This window comes from Manacus candei, unplaced genomic scaffold, assembly GCF_025592945.1.
Source record: "Manacus candei isolate 608988 ecotype Guabito, Panama unplaced genomic scaffold, ASM2559294v1 h1tg000024l, whole genome shotgun sequence".
Classification (NCBI taxonomy): Eukaryota; Metazoa; Chordata; class Aves; order Passeriformes; family Pipridae; genus Manacus; species Manacus candei.
The window spans coordinates 5,481,013-5,498,726 of record NW_026138072.1 but is presented as its reverse complement, the minus strand read 5'-3'; the positions used below and the strand labels follow the sequence as shown (position 1 = coordinate 5,498,726).

The 17,714-nt window shown below is 36.7% G+C and overlaps 1 protein-coding gene across 3 annotated transcripts in view; it reads left to right on the top strand.

Annotated features, from left to right (window-relative positions):
• Nucleotides 1-17,714, top strand: part of LHFPL2 (LHFPL tetraspan subfamily member 2) — a 125,516-nt gene that overhangs the window by 30,207 nt on the left and 77,595 nt on the right. The window contains exon 1 of one of the 3 annotated variants that reach the window (XM_051788123.1): nucleotides 12,807-12,885. The exons of the other annotated variants lie outside the window; for them this stretch is intronic. The gene's annotated coding sequence lies outside the window, so the exon portion shown is untranslated. Of the gene's footprint in view, nucleotides 1-12,806; nucleotides 12,886-17,714 lie in introns of those variants that run through there. 3 annotated transcript variants of the gene reach the window in all.

The window sequence follows — 17,714 nt, the reverse complement described above, 5'->3', positions numbered from 1 at the left end:
GAGCTAGGCTTCAGAAAGATGTCAGCAAGTGTTGTACTGGTGTATGTAAAATGCAGCAGTTAAATATCATCTTAAACATGTGAAGTATAACCTTAATGGCTTTTTGTGCAAGTTTGGGCAAAAGTTTATGATGGCATTATATTGATGATATTAACACATGTCGGAGAAGTGTTCTCTGCAAGGTTCCTAGCATTAAATGGTTCTTTAAGGTACAAATTTTATTTCATCCCTGCAGTTTACAGATTGTGACTTCATTTCTCCCAACACTATATTAAAATGTCTTGCTGTATCTTGAGGTTTACTGAGTCTGCACTGGGAGATTTTATTTGAATTTAAGAACTTTCTTAGGAAAAATAATTGTTTCTGTATCATGAAACCATTCCCTATAACTGCCATGGCCATTAACTCTTCTGTATGTATTTCAAAATTGTTTCTCCTTCATTTTAATATTTAGTCCTTTAGGAATTTTCAACCCTGAACAGTTGTACACTTCAAGTAAATTGTCTGTCAAGTGCTAGTTGAATACTGTGTGCTTTTGTTTTTTTATGTTGGTCCTTATTTATTGCAGATGTTACCAGTATATCAAATATCTGAGGGAGCACAGGAGAATGAGAAAAGCAGAGGTGAAAAGAGCACATGAAGGAGAGGAATGCTCCATTACAGTGTACTGTATATCCACACTGGAACACTCTGCTCTGTTTCCTGGAGAAGCAGACTCTTCCTGACTCTGATCTGCTTCCTGGAAGCAGAAGTCCTATTCTAATGGATCTGTGGACCTTGATGTAAGGAAAAAAAAGAAAGAAAACTTTAATGTTTACCAGAAATTTTATTTTCTTTACAGGATCAACTAAGTCAGCTTAGCTAATCTTGCTAAGAAATGGAAATTGACACTTTAGAGTTTGAATTGCTACTACATAGAATATAGCCTATTTTGCAGAATGAGAAATTAATTGATATGTGTTTAAAATAATCTGTTATTTAGGAAAGCACTACTTACTGGAAAATACAAGGGTAATGTAGTATAACAACTTCAGAAAAAGTGGTGATATACAAGGAAAATGACCAGCCATGTTAACAGATCTGGATGCAAGTGAAAAGCAGGTATTTCAGACTTAATTTTCCTTTGTGGCAGGTTTAACTCTTCTTACATTGCTTAATGGTGAGGAATTCAATTCGATGTTACCTTTTGACTTTTCCAGCTGCACTCTTACTCTTGCTTAATTTGTGTTCTTCATGGCTTCAGGCTATTCCAAGCTTCAATACACATGAGAAAACAAACAACCCCTGCCATCCAAAAACTAACCTAGAACAAAGCCCCTCTAAAAGAGTTTTCCTTGCCTTTTTTTCCCCTGCTGTGACATACATAATCTATCTTGATATTTAAGATATCATTATTTAAGTTTTATGTACTGTTTCTATCCAGCAAACTTTAAAGGACTAAGAGCTGATGCATGCTTAATTGCCCTTGCCAGTTAGGTGAGACTGAACTGCATCTTTGTGAAAAATTATAAGAAAAAGAGTTTGCTTTATAGTTTGAAAAAGGGTATTGATTATGGTAAGGAGAACTTTACATCCAGTGCCTGTAAAATTTCCAGAAATATTTGAAAGACACAGATAAATTTTGAAATGAAACTTTGGAATTCAAGTGTAGTATTCACAGTAGGACATAGGCACTATTCTGTTGTTTAAAATGAACCATTTGTTTACTTCTGGAAAATGTAAGAACTGTAAAGGAGCCAGTGTTGCAAATTTGCTGTAATCAAAACCCAATGAGACTCACTGGGAAAAAAACTCACCATATACTAGTGGAACAGAAGTTTAACAGATGGGCCTAGGAAGATTATTTTTAGACATGTAAATTCGTTGAGTGTTATCAGTAACACTTTCTCTTACTTGAACTGCAACCAATGGTTTGTCAGTTTTTTCTGCCTCGCCCCTCAAAGGTTAGGTTAGTGTTTTACTAATGATTCCTTTTCTGTCTATAACTTTTGTTTTCAAGATCTACAGATATTAAATAAATAATGAAAAAAATCAAAGTGGATTTTTTTCGACAGTAGAAAAGCAATGCAATATGCTGTTAAACAGATCCGTGGTGAAGATAATTGAAAGCTGTTGAGCAAAGCTCTAGAAAATCATTATACAAATACAATCACAGTCTTTTTCAAGCTTTATGGATAACCTACTTTTAAAATGGGCCCCAAGAGTAGAAAAATTTCAGATTAAAGAATAGTGTACTGTATGCTTCTATGTCTTTGGTTCTGTCTTCTGAAATCTGATTTTCCCAAAGCTCTGTAGAGATTTCAAGGAGTATACTGACTGTATTTTGGTTGCTATAAAAAAAAGCCCGAGGAATTTGAAAATACAGAAACAAGAAAGCGGCAATTGATCCTGGTGTTACACAGGAACATCTGTCTGGAGTTTCAAAGGCAGCTGGCTATCAGCTATGGCAGATTTTCTGGCTGGCTGTGCAAGGACTGTATGAGCTTGTTGTGTCTATATTAAAACTGCTATTGTTCTCCTGCTGTGAAATGACAGATGGACATGTCTATCCTGAGAGATCTGCGACTTTTGGCTGACTTGTAGTTTCTGAATCCATTCATAATAGAGCTTGCCCTAGTCCTTCAAGAGGGAAGAAGAACATAAATAGAAAAAAAAAATGAAATTTATGGTGCCAGGCTATATTGTGAAATCATCAAAAGTAAATTCCTTTCTTCTTTTTGAAGGCAAATGGGTTGTTTTTCTAAATGGGAGCTATCAGGTTTTAGTTTATTTTTCTAGGGATATAACATATATACATACATATGTAGTGGATATTTTTCTTTGCCTTAGATAAAACAAGTTAGTGTAGTCACATAGAAAACCAGTACAAAGACATGGAATCCTGAAAAGTATGGAGATTCTGAGACTGAATTGGTTGAGATGTTGGGAGGGGAAGGTATCCAATTCAGAAAGACATGATGTGAATTAATATGTCATCAGAAACACGTTAATTAGTTTTTTAATTATGTGGGCACGTCTTAATATGTAGCATAAATATATGTTAATTGGGTAATAAATATATCTTATGTTTTTATTTCAGCCAGTGTCTTTCTTTTTCTTAAATTATGAGACTGTCCAATCCAGTTCCTTCAACTGCCATGTTCTGTGAAAATTGATTTCTTTCTGCTAATATGTAACTTTATAAATCAAAAAGAATTAGTTCAATTCAACACAGTGTATTTGACGTCCAGTATTCAGTATAATTTTGATCCACATCCCAAAGGAAGGATTGCTGCTTACCTAAATTGATGATTGCCAGTGTCGATCAAGAATCCTTGCCAGCTGTGTTTCTGGATGAGTCAGATGTCATGTTAAAGACAGAGTTGATTTCAGCCAAGTCTTTTTTAAGACTGAATGATAAGGTATAAATAGTTACCACTGACAAAAAAAAAACCAAAACAAGTATTTCAGTTCTGAATTTAATTAATGAAATGTGGACATTTGTCAGGAGTAAGGGTTAAGAAATGAGTCCTCCTTCATCCATATACATTATTGTGATTCTCTATAGCATGTTAATATTCATTTCAGTTCTTCTAAATGGATTTTGGATAAGTCTTTTAACTGCTCTATTGATCTACTGTCTGATGAGACACATCACTGTATAGCCAAATACAGAAGGTGTGAGGCCTTGTACTTGCTCAAGTCCCATGAACATAGCAAATTGAAATTTAGCAGTAACTGTGCACAATTGATATTACGGGCTCCAAGCTGATCAAGCTAAAAATATAAATATGGTTATTTTACTGATGAATTGGATACTGGTAAAAGTATTATACTTTCTGGCTACAAATAGATTTGGAGCTACAATATGTGTATTAATCTAATCCAGCATCTGTCATGGCAGCTAGCATCGATGTAGAATGGAACCGAAGTGCGTAAATGCCAGAAATTATATGTGTTAACTGAGGACCCACTTTTTTGATTGGTGTCTCTTGCTCTTGGTTTTATTTTTCTTTAAAAAGCTTCCTTCTTTTTAATTTTTTTATTAAAAAAAGGAGAGAGAGAGAGAGAGAGAGAGAGAGAGAGAAGCACTTTTTGATGTGCCTGGATTAGTGTGACCTTTTATAGTTAAATTATTTAAGCTAGTGCACACATGATAGTGTTTTTTCTGGCAGTACCAGCAGGCCGCTTTAACTGATCAGTGTGTAACAACACATATTAGTGGAGTCGTGTCTTCTTCATGTGCTGAATCCAGTCAGCCTACTTTCTAGGTAACCTTACATTTCCATTTACTTCAAGGCAGGTACAGAGAAAAAGATTGCCTTCTTGCTATTCCTCCTGTATTCCCCGTGCCAGAATGGCTTGTGTCTTTTCTGCCCATGACAGGGTGAGCTGCCTCCCAGTATTATGGAGAATTTCTTAACTACAGGCCTTTTTAGGCATTTACATTTTGGGAAAACTTGACAGGAAAGTTACAGTGCAGACTGCAATTGAGAGCCGGCCGGCGATTTCCATTCACAGCATAGACTCCTACCTAGCAATAAGGAGCACCTTGAACCAGAACAATGGAGGCATCGGCTTCCTGGACTTTACCAGCAGTGCAGCTGAAAGCAACACCTCAGTAGAACTCCACCTACCAAATTAGGCCAGAGGGCTTTGCTAAGTTGTACAGAAGTGTTTTGTTAAACTTCTATTGAACCAGTCTGTTTTATTGCCCCTGAATAGGCTATTGAAGCTAATCGATAAGGTTTGTGGCTTAGACTATTTATTTACTATCTTTATTTAAAAGAAAAAAAAAACAGCCAACCACAAACATTTGCTACCTGAGGGCCTATCAGTGGTTCAAACTAGTGTTGTTTGTTTGTTTGTCTGTTTTGGTTTGTTGTTGGGGGTTTTTTGTGTGGGGTTTTTTTTTGTGTGTGTGAGGGGGTTGTTTTGTTGTTTTTTTTTTTAATCTAGATGGCCAGGAGTCACTCTTAGTAAACTCCACTTCTCATTACTTTCCCCTCTCTCCTATTTCAGCTCCCATGTCATCTCCTTACCTTTTGCTTTCACTGATTTTAATAGCTTACTGTGCTCGGGTAAGAACTGGAAGATTGCTAAACTGAAAACTCAGCATTATCATTCTTCTCTTTGTCAGGTACTTTAGTCTGAATCTTCAGAGAGTCTTTGGGAGAGCAGGAGGAGACTCTTCAGAAAGCTGGGGAAGGGCAAATGTAAACCAACACTCCCTACTTCTTTCCCTTTTCTTATATATATATATATATATATATATATATATATATTCTAAAGGTGCTGGAGAAAATGAAGGGAATTTTAAGCTAATCAATAAAACCTGAAGGAGGAAAGGAATTACAAGCTGGTCAATGAAACCTTAATCGCCTCACATTTTTTTAACAAGTTATTAAACAGTTGCTTTATAAGCACCTCTGGAATAATAAAATTGATAAGCAACCAGTATAGATTTATCAAGTGCCGACTGTGTCAGGCAATTTTAATTTCCTTGCTTGGCAGTACAGCTAGCCTAGTAGATAAAAAAATGTGCAGCAAACAGATGAGGTATCCCGACTTTGTTACTTTTTTCCTGCAGTGACTGTGTGTGATATTCTTGACTGTCTCGCATCACTCATAGAAAATGGTGGGGAACTCCACATTAAATAGTTGTAAAGTGAACACACAAGTGGTTGAGAAAAGCTCTCCAACTGACCTTAATGGTTTATTGACAACTGAGAAGGCATTTCAGAGGGGTCTGTATGTTCTGGTTTTGTTCTGTATTTTTATTAGGTACTTGGCTAGTGGAGTACAGAAAATGTAGTAAATGATTACTGGTTGCTTATAAGGAGTCATGATAGGTAACTAACAAAAGCAAGTGTATTATCACTAGGTCTAAATTCTCTACACAGGGTCCTGTGCCTCAACTGGAAAATTTAAGTGGGTCTCACATGGCAAAAAGGATGGTTGAAAAGCAGTTGTTTTGGCAATTTGGAGAGACAATCCAAACACAATGAGTTGAACTTCCAACTTGTGATGTTTTGCAGACTTGTTGGAAGAGGAATAAAAACCTAAAGTAGTCTAGCTAGTGAAAATCTGGGGTTTATAGTTAGTTGAAGGACAAATACATTTGTTTATACATCTGAGATGTATAGTTAAGGAATGTCTCATGTAAGAGGACATAGCTGTTATTTTCTGTTTAGCACTGCTGAGGTCTCAGGTAGAGGACTCTGTACAGCAGCTGCTATAAAGCACTTTCATACTATAACCTTAAAAAGATTATCAAGGATCAACTTCCTTTAGTCTCACAGGGAAAACCCAAGATTTGTGGGAGACATCTTACGAAAAGTGAAAAACTTTATAGGAGATATTGTCTTCCACTAGAGGAGGGCAGAAAAAAAATGGTAGTATGACTTCCGGTGGATAATAGAAAAATATTAGATATACTAGTTTCTGTGGCAGCTGCCTAATACCCTGTGTCTATTACGTGGTTTATCCCTCTACATTTTCTCAATAACTTATTTCATTTGGTTTAATAGAAGGGACAGGTTCTCACATGTCACGTAAATGGAGATCAGAGAATCTCAGTTGCTAGCCATAGGCATCTGAGTCACACTAGGTTTCCAGGCTGAAGTGCTATTGTCATTTTTGGTGGCTATTGAGCATAGCAGTGAATAGAATCTGGGCAGCAAGCTCTGTCTAAAAGAGCAAAATCCTATTTCGTTATGAATAGGTGATGACAAAATTATATCTTGATGGGTTTGTTGTTTTCCCCACAGAAAAGACGTCAGATTTAATATCACCCTCATATTTAGAAGTTTTGAAAAGTTCCTCCACACCTGATTCTTCTTGCAGTATCTCTTATACAATAAATAACCATACCGCTAAAGAAACCCTAACAAATCCCTAAAACACCCCCAAAGTCACCACATTCCTGCACTTGATTGGCTGATTTACAGATTTCTGGATAAATCTGAAGGGACTGTTGATCCTGATGGAAATTTAACAGGTAATTAGTTTGAAAGCAACATTTTAAACATGAAGGGAACAGAAATCTTGGCCTAAATGACTTCTTACTGCTTATTCTGGGATCTCTGTACTGTGCTTGCGCATTTCTCAGTGCAGGGTCACCTGTCCCCTCTTTTTTCCACTGAATTAGAAAAAGCTTTCTAAAAGTGGACTAACACTTAACTGCTTTGTAGAATACAACCTTGGCTTTTAAAACTGAGTATACCTAATTTGTTTTCCTGTTTAATAGTTGGCTGTGGATCATGGCTTGTTTCCCAGCAGAAAATAAAATCACACATATTGGAGAAGAAAATTAATTTTTTTATTTGTAATTTTTATTTCTCACAATAATTACACATAACTGTCTAAATCTGTTGTGTCTTATATTATGCCATGCTGCTTGCAGGAGTAGTGATTAATGCTGTTTGTGAAGTGGGAGAGAATTAAGAGTCTAATGTCTGCATACATTTTGTTCGTGTTGCTTTGTCTGCCTTCATCTGGTATTTGGCATGTCTGCCTTTATTTCATGAGAACAGATGACTAGCTGTGTTCTAGTCAGGCCAAGTGTCCATTTAGTTCCATACTCTTTCCAAAGGCAGTTAGTAAAGATGCTTGGGGGGAAAAATGTAAGAAATGCCTGAAGTATATGTAGTAATTCTTTCCCATGGCTAGGTCCCTTAATTAGATGGTTTAGGGACCTCCTTAGCTAAAGGTTGAAGCCAGGCATTTGTGTTTTAAATAACCATCAGTGGGTCTGTCATTCAGGAATTTAGGGATTTCTTTTGTGTCCATTCGTGTGTGTTCAGTGTCTTGCTGCAATGATTCCATAATTCAGGTATACATTGTGAAGAAAAAGCATTTCCTCATTTATTACAGATCTGTAATAAATAAGGAGAAATGGTTTCTTGTTGACTTTTCCACACATCAGTCATTCTGCCAGCCTCTGCATTCTTCTCCTTGGTGATTTTTCTTCTTTGCTGAAGACTTCCAGTTGCTTTGGTCTTGGAAAGTTTGACAGTGTTCTGATGCAAGAGTCAATCTTACAACACTGCAAAAGCACCACCATCCACTTGGTGGGGAACACACTGATTTTTTTCTACTTTACTGTCACTAAAACTGAGTTAAGATTTCTTTAATTATTGTTAATGGTTCTATGAATTATGGGTTAAATTACATATATTAATTAAGGAGGAACCAGATTGTAGTTTGAAAATTATGATGATTTCCAAAGTAGTATAATACTGAAGTTCCTCCCTTTGTGTACATAGTCATTAATGGTGGCTACTGTTATTTAATAAAAAATATTTTCGCAGGCATTTTTGTTTGCTAAAAACACATGTAATAGCTGCAGGGTTTTTTATGGTTTCTTCTTTTATTTTTATGTAAAAATTTCAGAATAATGAAGGCAATCTTACTATAGCATTTTACTTTGTTCAAAAAGCATGTAGACAAATAACTGTTGAGGCTGAGAAACAAATTCAGTTAGACAAATTTCAGTTAAATAGGTACAAAATTACTTTAGAATTAAAAAAACTCAAATGCTTTTCATTCCAAAGAAAACCATACATGATCCATACCTGATCATGTATTGGATCTGAACTGTGACCCAGTCTGCTGAACCTGTAAGTGGATTCTCTCCAAGTGCTCTGGCTGTCCCATTTTGTCTCTCTCATTGCCCATCACCAAGCCATATGTGTTTGTTTATCAAATGCCCTGTTATGGCATAAGCTGGGGGGTTAGCTGTGCTACACCTTTATGGCTTGCACAAAGGAGTGAGAGTGTATTGGCATACAATGGTGAAAAGGACAGTTTGGGTGTATGTTGTGGCAGGTTTGGTTTGTGTATTAGCACTATGCAGTATGGAGGATTAGGGAGCTGGGTGTAGTGGGAAGGGCTGGACATTGCAGTGCTGCTGAATGTGTATTGAGCATGAGGTGGTGGATGGTGGGAGAAGCTATTGAAGTACTTCTTATTTTCAAAAATAGGGGGCCAGTTGGAGGAGGGACTATAAAAGATCCTGTCAGAAATCTTGATCAACTGTGAAGCACAAATCTGACAAGAGTAAGCTTCATTAATAGCAGAGCTCATGGATCTGCTTGCTTTAATTAGTTTTCCATAGCTAAGGAATTCTTTACCATATAAGGGTTTATTTCAGATGCAAGTTTTCCATTAGCAGACAAACACAATAAATTTTAACTAAAATAATTCAGACTTCGCTCCTCCAAAACTTGATGCAATAGCTCTCTTTGTTTTGACTGATTTCTTCATATATTGTATTGGGAGCCTTAGTGGTGAGAAGGATTGGATGGATGACTCATCTGTCCTTACTGTGTGCTAGGCTACATGAAAGATACTATGTATGTGCTTGTCTACAACTCCATTGTACTGACCATGTAATCATCTTCAACTGTTGTCTTGGAGCTTCTTACCTTGAAGAACTTTAGGGAAAGACTGCCAGAGAGCAGAATAGACCAGATTGGCAGGCAAAAGGTGGGACAAATATGTGGCCTTCTATGAAATACTAAACTTAAAATTAAGGGGAAATGTTTTATTGGTCTTTCCTCTGCACATTTGTCAATGTTGTTTTGAGTTACAGAGGTCAAAAACAAACCATAGGTTTGGTTTAGGTAGGCTTATGCTTTCTAACCCAGTGATCATAAATGATGAGCTAAAACATGTTTTTTAAAAATAAATAGCTTGTACTATTATCTAATAATTCACACTATGTTTAAGTTAGATTATTACAATCCATTGGCTCTTCTCATTTTAAATTGTAAAAATGTTCCTTTTCTTTAGAAACAGAAAATTCTGACTGACAAGGCCCAGTAGATCAAATTCATTGTAGTACTAAAAAAGTATATAAATATTTTTTTGTGTTTCAGAATTCAGTCATTCAGTAATAACTTAAAGTTATTCACACTGACATAAACAGGAGGAGTTGAATTAAAGCACTACTTAGCACTTTTAAAACTTATTTAGAATATATAACATTTTTGTTGTTACTCTAGAGTTTGCGGGTTTTTTTGTGTAGCCAAGTGATTTCATATTCATAATTTTATATTTGCTTTGTGTTGATAAATACCAGTCAGCAGTGGTTTGGGTGGGGGGATCTTTGTAGTCTTGTTTCTAGGCATTGTTCCAAAATACACAGCTAAATGCTTCATAGGTTTTGTTTAGAGTAGGGTTTTTAATGGAAAGATCACTGCTGAGTCTTTTTGATGCAATTTGCAAATACTTGAGTCTCGTTCTTTTCTTCAAACTCAACGTGACATTGCAGTGGTGGAGTGTGGCTGTTAAAAATACATGTGATTGTCTTGCATACTGTGCTTTAAAGAGGATCAGAGAGCCTGTCAATTTTTTTCTGAATATGTGATGCTTTTGGAGAAGTCTGGTAATGACAGAAAGAGGAGAGTACATGAGAATTAATTGTGTTGAAGGCTCAAGATATCATCTTGCTGCAATAAATGTGGAGAACTTCCTTTGGACTGTTTGGAGAAGGTTGTACCCTGATCTGCTCCTCAGTGCCCATGAATTAAATTTGTGATGCATGGTAGATGCCTTTCGGCACAGAATGAGCAGTCAGCTTTTCATTAATTTGTAACAGAGAGACTGGTGGGAACGTTGTTCCATGCTGTGGAAAGCTTGTAGTGAATTCCTTCAACGTTAAGCAAGCTAAAAATAATTCTCTAGAAAATGTATACTTTAGCTAAGCCCTTTGTTTTCTGAACATACATTTGAACATTTGAACAGATGCGATGAAAGTAAAGAGCAACATGTATCCTCCCTCTTTTTATAGTAATTGTGAAACTATTAAGATTTAAAATTGGTCAGTAAAGTTTACATATCATTAGGGTATTTGTCTATGTGCAATTTAAAGATTACATTAGAAAACTTTGTAACTATTTTTACATATGTTGATTCTGCGAGAGGACTGGGGTGGAAGTCTGCAAGTAGGTAAGTTGCTGAATCCAGCTGCTCCTAGTAGGCAGAACGAAGGAAGGATTGCACACTAGATAAAACTAGATTCCTTTGCTGCTGTTTGGAGGCATAGTTTCCCGAAATTTTAGTTTCCACAGGAAGGGGAACAAAGATAAGAGCCACTGGTACAGCCATTTAAAAATTGTGGTGGAGTGGGTTGTGGAGGAAGAGTTACCAGAGTGGAGAGACAGAACAGCTGTGGAGGGAGCAGAGATATTGTAACTGAGGGGTGAAACACAGATGAAGGAGACTGGTTGGAAAGCAAAATAAAAGCTTTGAAAAAGCAGGCAGTGGTTGCATGTGAGACATCTTTGCTGTGCATTAATTTCTTGATCGGATTCCCAGGTACATTCAGGTATCGGAGAACAAGAGGCAGCAAACTGTCTGGATAGTCTATAATATTTCTGTGAAAATAGAATGTGTTTATACTGTTTTAAAAGTAAATTTTTAAAATGTAGGTCTGTATGTCTCTTCCTTGCCTCAGAGTGCAAAGATGTTAAATGCTGGATGAAACTGCATAACTATGTTTCAGACACTGCATCTGCTTGAGGGGCAAATGGTCCATGGAAAGGATGTTCAGTGGTAGAAACCTGTCCCCCATGAAGGTCTCACACTTCAGTTGCTCAGGAGGGAAGCCTGAACAGGGACCCTTTCCTGGAGATAAATTATTGCTTTTTCTTTTTTTGCAAAGGGGAAAAAAAGTAATTAGTGGAGTATTAGGATGCTGTTCTGCTCCCTAACAAATCATTAGGGCACTTGGTTGTGAAGGTGACTTTCTATCCTTGCTGCAAGGTGGTTCAAACCACCCCACCTCTCCTGGCCAGAGAGGCTGGAGCTGGCAGGTCCACCAGCATGTGGCCATCTTCTCTGGTCCCGCTGAAGCTATGCCACTGCACAGCTGGGAGTTCAGCCCTCTTTGTGCGATGGGAAAAGGGAGGTTGGCCCTGGCTTCATTATTTGCACTTAAGGAGAATGTGGAGATCTCACCTCTGGAACAGAGGCTGTTCTTATGGCCTAAAACACTGAACAGTGGCAGACCTCTCTTTGGATCTCATCTTGATTTAAACTTTGCTTTTTGTATTTGTGTTGAGGAAGGGGTTGTGAGACAGGAAATTGCTGCTGACCTAGTATCACTAATTTAACCTGCTATGTGTGTCCCTGAAAGGGTATGCATTAGATGCAAGTATTCTGGTTTTAAACCATTTTTACTTTGCTAGCCTAGTTTTCCAGGGCAAAGTGTAGTTTTGAAATCACTATGGTAGTTAGTTGTGATTGATTTTGGTGGCTGCAGTATAGTTTATGTGTCTGTGAATTTAGGAAGAAAGAAAATGAAAATATTTAGTGTGAGGTCCAACATCATAACACATAAAATTAACTATATGCACATCAGAACATCTCAGATGCATTTTCATGGTTAGGTGTGTGAATAGAGCTTCTGTTTACTCACATAGATGAGGGTCTGGCAAACGTAAATCCTTAACTTTTTTTGGGGTAATACTAAGAAATAACAAAGGTGCATTTATCAGAAAAACCCTTCCTTAAAATTCAAGCAGGAAACAAATGGAAATCCCATTGACATTGTATCGAACCAGGAAAATACTCTTAATTTGCAGATACTGTTTTTACTAAATACAGGAATTTCTTTGTTTTGTAAAAGTGTGTAGAAGTACAGAATTTAAAAGCTGTTTGGGGCAATGTAAGCATATTACTTATCCAAAACACTTCAAGGAAGGAAGTGTGTACTTCATGCTTTTCCTTAGGAATTAATGTTTTGCTTTTAAGTAGTAGTAATTTATGCAACCTATATTTACAATAAACAATACAGACTATAAGGTACTAAATGGTTTTTTTTTTGTTTTTCCTCTTAAGGAGAGTCTTTCATCTCTTTACTGCACATAGGCTCAGAGACCTTCTACATGAAAAACACTAGTAGGAATTTCATGTTTTCTTACACTTAGGGAATAGCATTAAATATCAGTTCATAGTCTTTATAACTTACATTAATGATGGCATAAAAGTCATACTTACCTGCTGCATAAAGAAGCTGCAAGATGCCCTCAAAGCTTTTTTGTTTGTTTTGTAGGAATATTAAAAATTTATTTTGGCCTCATAGTTGCCTGCACAACTTCCCTGTGCAAATCTCAAAGTTGTTTTCTTTTTTGGCTGAAAGCATTAAGCGTAATTATCATCTTGTGTGGAGTTTTATAACACGGACTTCTGTTTTATAATCTAGTGCAAAACATTCCATTTGTTTTATACAGACATTCGCAAAATGGGGAATTAAAGAGAAATATTGTTGCTTCTCTTTACCTTTATGAATAATTAAAGCATATTCTCCCACCTCCACTGTATTTTTCCTTCCCATTCTATTCTTTTAAAAAATAATTTTCTAAATACTAACTTAGGTCATTTCCACTTCAGATAATCTGTACCACAAATTGAAAAAATATTAGTCCAAAGTTAATGTTTAAAAGACATTTTGAAAACGGTTATCCTTCATATAGAGAGAAAAATGGGAGCTGCATCCCTATCAGGCTAAGACAAGATTCCCAAAGAAATGGAGGTTTTCCACGAAGCTGAAAGGAAAAAAAAATGAATTTTTGTCTGCAGCCAGACTGTTAGTGTGGAGGTGAGGAATTGTTTGGTCACAGGCTCTTTAGTACTGCAGCTCAGATTTCACCTGTCTAAAAGGCATTTTTGCCTTCATATCCAACCACTTCATTCCTATCAAGAAGCTCTTTGGCTTATCCATATAGTGTTGGATCACTGTTCAGGTCTGAAGTTGCAGAATAGCTTCCAGGTTCGTCTTCAAACAGCACCAGTTGGGCTGTTTGTTGTTTTCGCTCTTCAGCAGTTTTTTGTCTAGGCAATTTAGTTCTTTGAATGTGAGCAGACACTAAACAAAACACTAAAAAAGTTCTCAATAAGCAGGACTTTGCCTTTCAGCCAGATTGTTATGCTGGAATAAAGTCTTTGACCAAAAAAGGCAGACCAGACTAATAGGTTTCCCTGATTAGGCTTTTAAAACTGCATATTAGTATTTTTGGAGCTTGATTGTAGTGTGATCACAGAATCATTATCTATTATTTAGAAAGAAAATAATGTTGATGATTAGAGAAAATGAAGTAGGATTTAATTAATCTTTGATTCTAGTCATTAAAAAATGCTGTTTCAGGAGCAAGGTGCTTTTGATTGACTCTGTGGGAAGCCGTTGTATTAGGCACAAAGATTTGAGAGCCAAGCTTAATGACATTATATGCTGTCATCTCATCCAAACCTGCTTGTCTTTCATTAAAAGCAAAGTGTTTAGGCTGTAGGAATTAAAAAAACCAAAACCACCACCACCACCACAGAACCCATCTTTTATAGACATATAGTCTTTTAGATGAACATGCTTTACAGGTAACTATACATGTACTATATGTAAACTGATATACGAGATATTAGTTCATGTTAATATCCGAGAGGAATATTACCCCTAGAAATTAACAGTATGTAATATTAGTTTCCATGACTCTCTTTTTTAGTTCATTTGGACTTTGAGTTAAGAATAATCTTTCATCAATGTATTTATGAGTATTCTCTCTCTAAAATCAATTCAGCATGTGAAGTGTTTTTAACAGGAATATCATAGGATCATAGGATGGTTTGGGTTGGAAAGATCCTTTAAAGATCATCTATTTCCAACCACCCTGCCTTGGCCAGGGACACCTTTCACTAGACTAGGTTGCTCAAAGTCCCATCCAACCTGGAATGGGGCATCCATGACTTCTCTGGGCAACATGTCCTAATGCCTCACCACCGTCCCAGTAAAGAATTTCTTCCTTACATCTAATCTGAACTTCTCCTCTTTTAGTTTAAAACTGTACCCCTTGTCTTATCACTATGTGCCTATGTAAAAAGTCACTCTCCTTTTTTATAAGGCCCTTGTAAGTTCTGAACGACTGCAAATATACAGTACTCAGAAGACAAAAAAAGGACAGGTACTGTTAATTGACTGAATTTTTTAAAGCAGCATTTTCTCTAGATGACTTATAGTTTTGGAAGCTGGAACACTGTACCTGGGTGCACAATCCTGAATGGCCATAGCTGAATGAATGCTGTTCCAGACAATGCAAAAAAGTTGCAGAAACTTTAGTGTTTATTGTAACTTATTGGTATCCTTTCTGGCCACTCGGTGATTGTGAAGTAGACTATCCTGCCTGTGACTTGTAAAGACACATATTTTAGTGATAGTGGAAAGTATCTTCCTCTTACATACAGCTCGTGTTTCTGATGTTCATCCTTAGTATCCATCTTCCAGCAGAGGCCGCAAAGATGACAAGGGATCTGGAGCATCTCTCTTAGGAGGAGAGACTGCAGGAGCTGGGCCTGTTTAGTCAAGAGAACAGAAGACTGAGAGGGGATCTCATCAGTGCATATAAATATCTCAAGGGTGGGTGCCAAGAGGATGCTGCCAGACCCTTTTCAGTGGTGCCCAGTGACAGGACAAGGAGCAATGGCCATAAACTAAAACACAAGTTCCACCTCAACATGTCCTTCACACTGAGGGTGGCAGAGCACTGGAACAGGCTGCCCGGGGACATGTGGAGTCTCCCTCACTGGAGACATTCAAAACTAACCTGGATTAGTTCCTGTGTCACCTGCTCCAGGTAACCCTGCCTTGGCAGGAGGGTTGGACTAGATGATCTTCTAGAGGTTCCTTTCAATCCTAACAATTCTGTTATTCTGTGATTTTTGTGAATCCATCATTATATGTAAACTAAGGGGTTTGTCATACGATGAATTTATTTTCTGATATGCTTCTGGGTTACTCCCTATAACAACCTGCTTCTTGCTTATGTCAATATCTTTGATGAATCAAAGACTGAAATTTGTAAGTCCCAACTCTCTGAGATGTGTTTTTGACCTTGATTAATAATTTGGAAGATGAAAATGGATTTTAGGATCTTAACAGTGAGTGCCCTGGCAATTAAAAGCATGTCTAAGATTTTTTTTAACTTGATGTTATTTAAGACTGTATAGATGAAGAGCAGTTCTATCTGATTTCTAGTGACCAAAAAAAAAAAAAAAGAAAAAACATTAAAGAAATGCCTTTATCTAATCTTTACTCTTCTATTGCTTCTTTTCATCTTTGAAAGCTATCTTTTTCTTTAAATAACTGGAAGAAAACCCCAAGTAAACTTCTGATCTGTTTCAGAAAGGCTTGGATAAGGCTTTTTAGTATAAGTAAATTCCTTGTTTTGCACACTTGGACGCTTGGCAGATGAATGTTTTGAGTTTCAAAGTAACTGAAGATGCCATTTTGCACAAGCAAGCAATTTTTCAAAGACTGAGTACCAGCAAGCACAAAATAGTCCATTCTCAAAAAGAAAAATTTAGAATAACTAGTCTTGCTGTTGCTTAGTTTGCTTGTTGGTATAATAAAAGTGGAGGTGTTAAGCATTTGACAAATTCCTCAGTACATGTGATAGTATACTCTCCTTCTGTGTTTAGTACCTGTCATGTTGTTTAGTTATGAGAGGGGGAATCAGTTCAGCTTTGCACATCAATGCTCCTTTGATCCAAATTCTCCTTTGTTTTTTCTTCCTTGTTATCCAAGGTATTGATATACAGTAAAATTAAGTTACCAACCACTGTTCTCCCTCGTGTAAAGTAAAAATAAACTCTTTTTCCTTGGTTCCCATTTTATTTCTCTAATTTGCTCTCTATTGCTTTGTGTTCATTCTTCCTTATTTCATAGGATACATTAAATACCTGCTGTGATTTTCTTAAGAAGGTATGAAGGCACTCTAATAGGAATTTCTTTTCTGTCTCAATTTGGTGGCTGCCATGTTGTGATGCTGTTCCTCCCTCCCCCACTGATGGAAACATGAGTGGATTAATCTAGCCCCAAATTGCTGTATGGAAACCCTTTGCTCTTAAGTCAAAAAAGTCAGTGCAAGTCTGTGAATCGTTTTATGAAAATACTGGATCAAGTTTCAAGCTTCGAGTCCCTGCTGATACATTAAATTCTTCATGGTATTGGCAGGGAAGAAGCAGGGGACCTTTCTTTAGCTAAATAAATAAGAGAAGTGTCAACTCCAGATGCCTTGAGGGAGAGACTCCAGACAAGCTTTTAGTACAATTACAGAAGGACAAAGTGGAAGAGACCCATGGGACTCCTGTGTGTATTGAATGTCATTTAACTTTTTAGTACAACAGAGAAAAGCTCTATAGCAGTGTTTAAAGTAGATATGTTTGTAGTCTTTTGTGTATAAATATAAGTATATGGCACTTTTTAAAAAATATATATACATATATGTGTATATGTATGCTGCGGTGTTGTAGGAAATGGTATTGGCAGAGGGTACTAAAGCTAAAAAAAAAATAGAAGTACCTTTCTTTCAATGCCCACAGCACATGGAAGAAAAGTCAAGACCCTTCCTTAGGACTTTCCTAACATTTGAAGTAAGTGGACTCATGTGGGACTGGTGCACAGCTCAGCAGCATGGATGCTTAGTTTCAGTGGTGTCCAGGCATCAGCAGGGTTGTATGTGTAGGAGGGAATTTTGTTTGTTCACCTAATTTTCTCTACAATTAATGATTTGTCTTATCTTCCCTTCCCTCAGGTATTCTTTACATAAAAACATATAAAATAATAGAATAAAATTCAAAGTCATTATTATTTCCAGTTTGTGGATGGGTATGGTAATTATATCTGCATAACCTTCCTACTTTCTTTGTATAAAAAAGGATATTTGTTGTATTTTAATTTT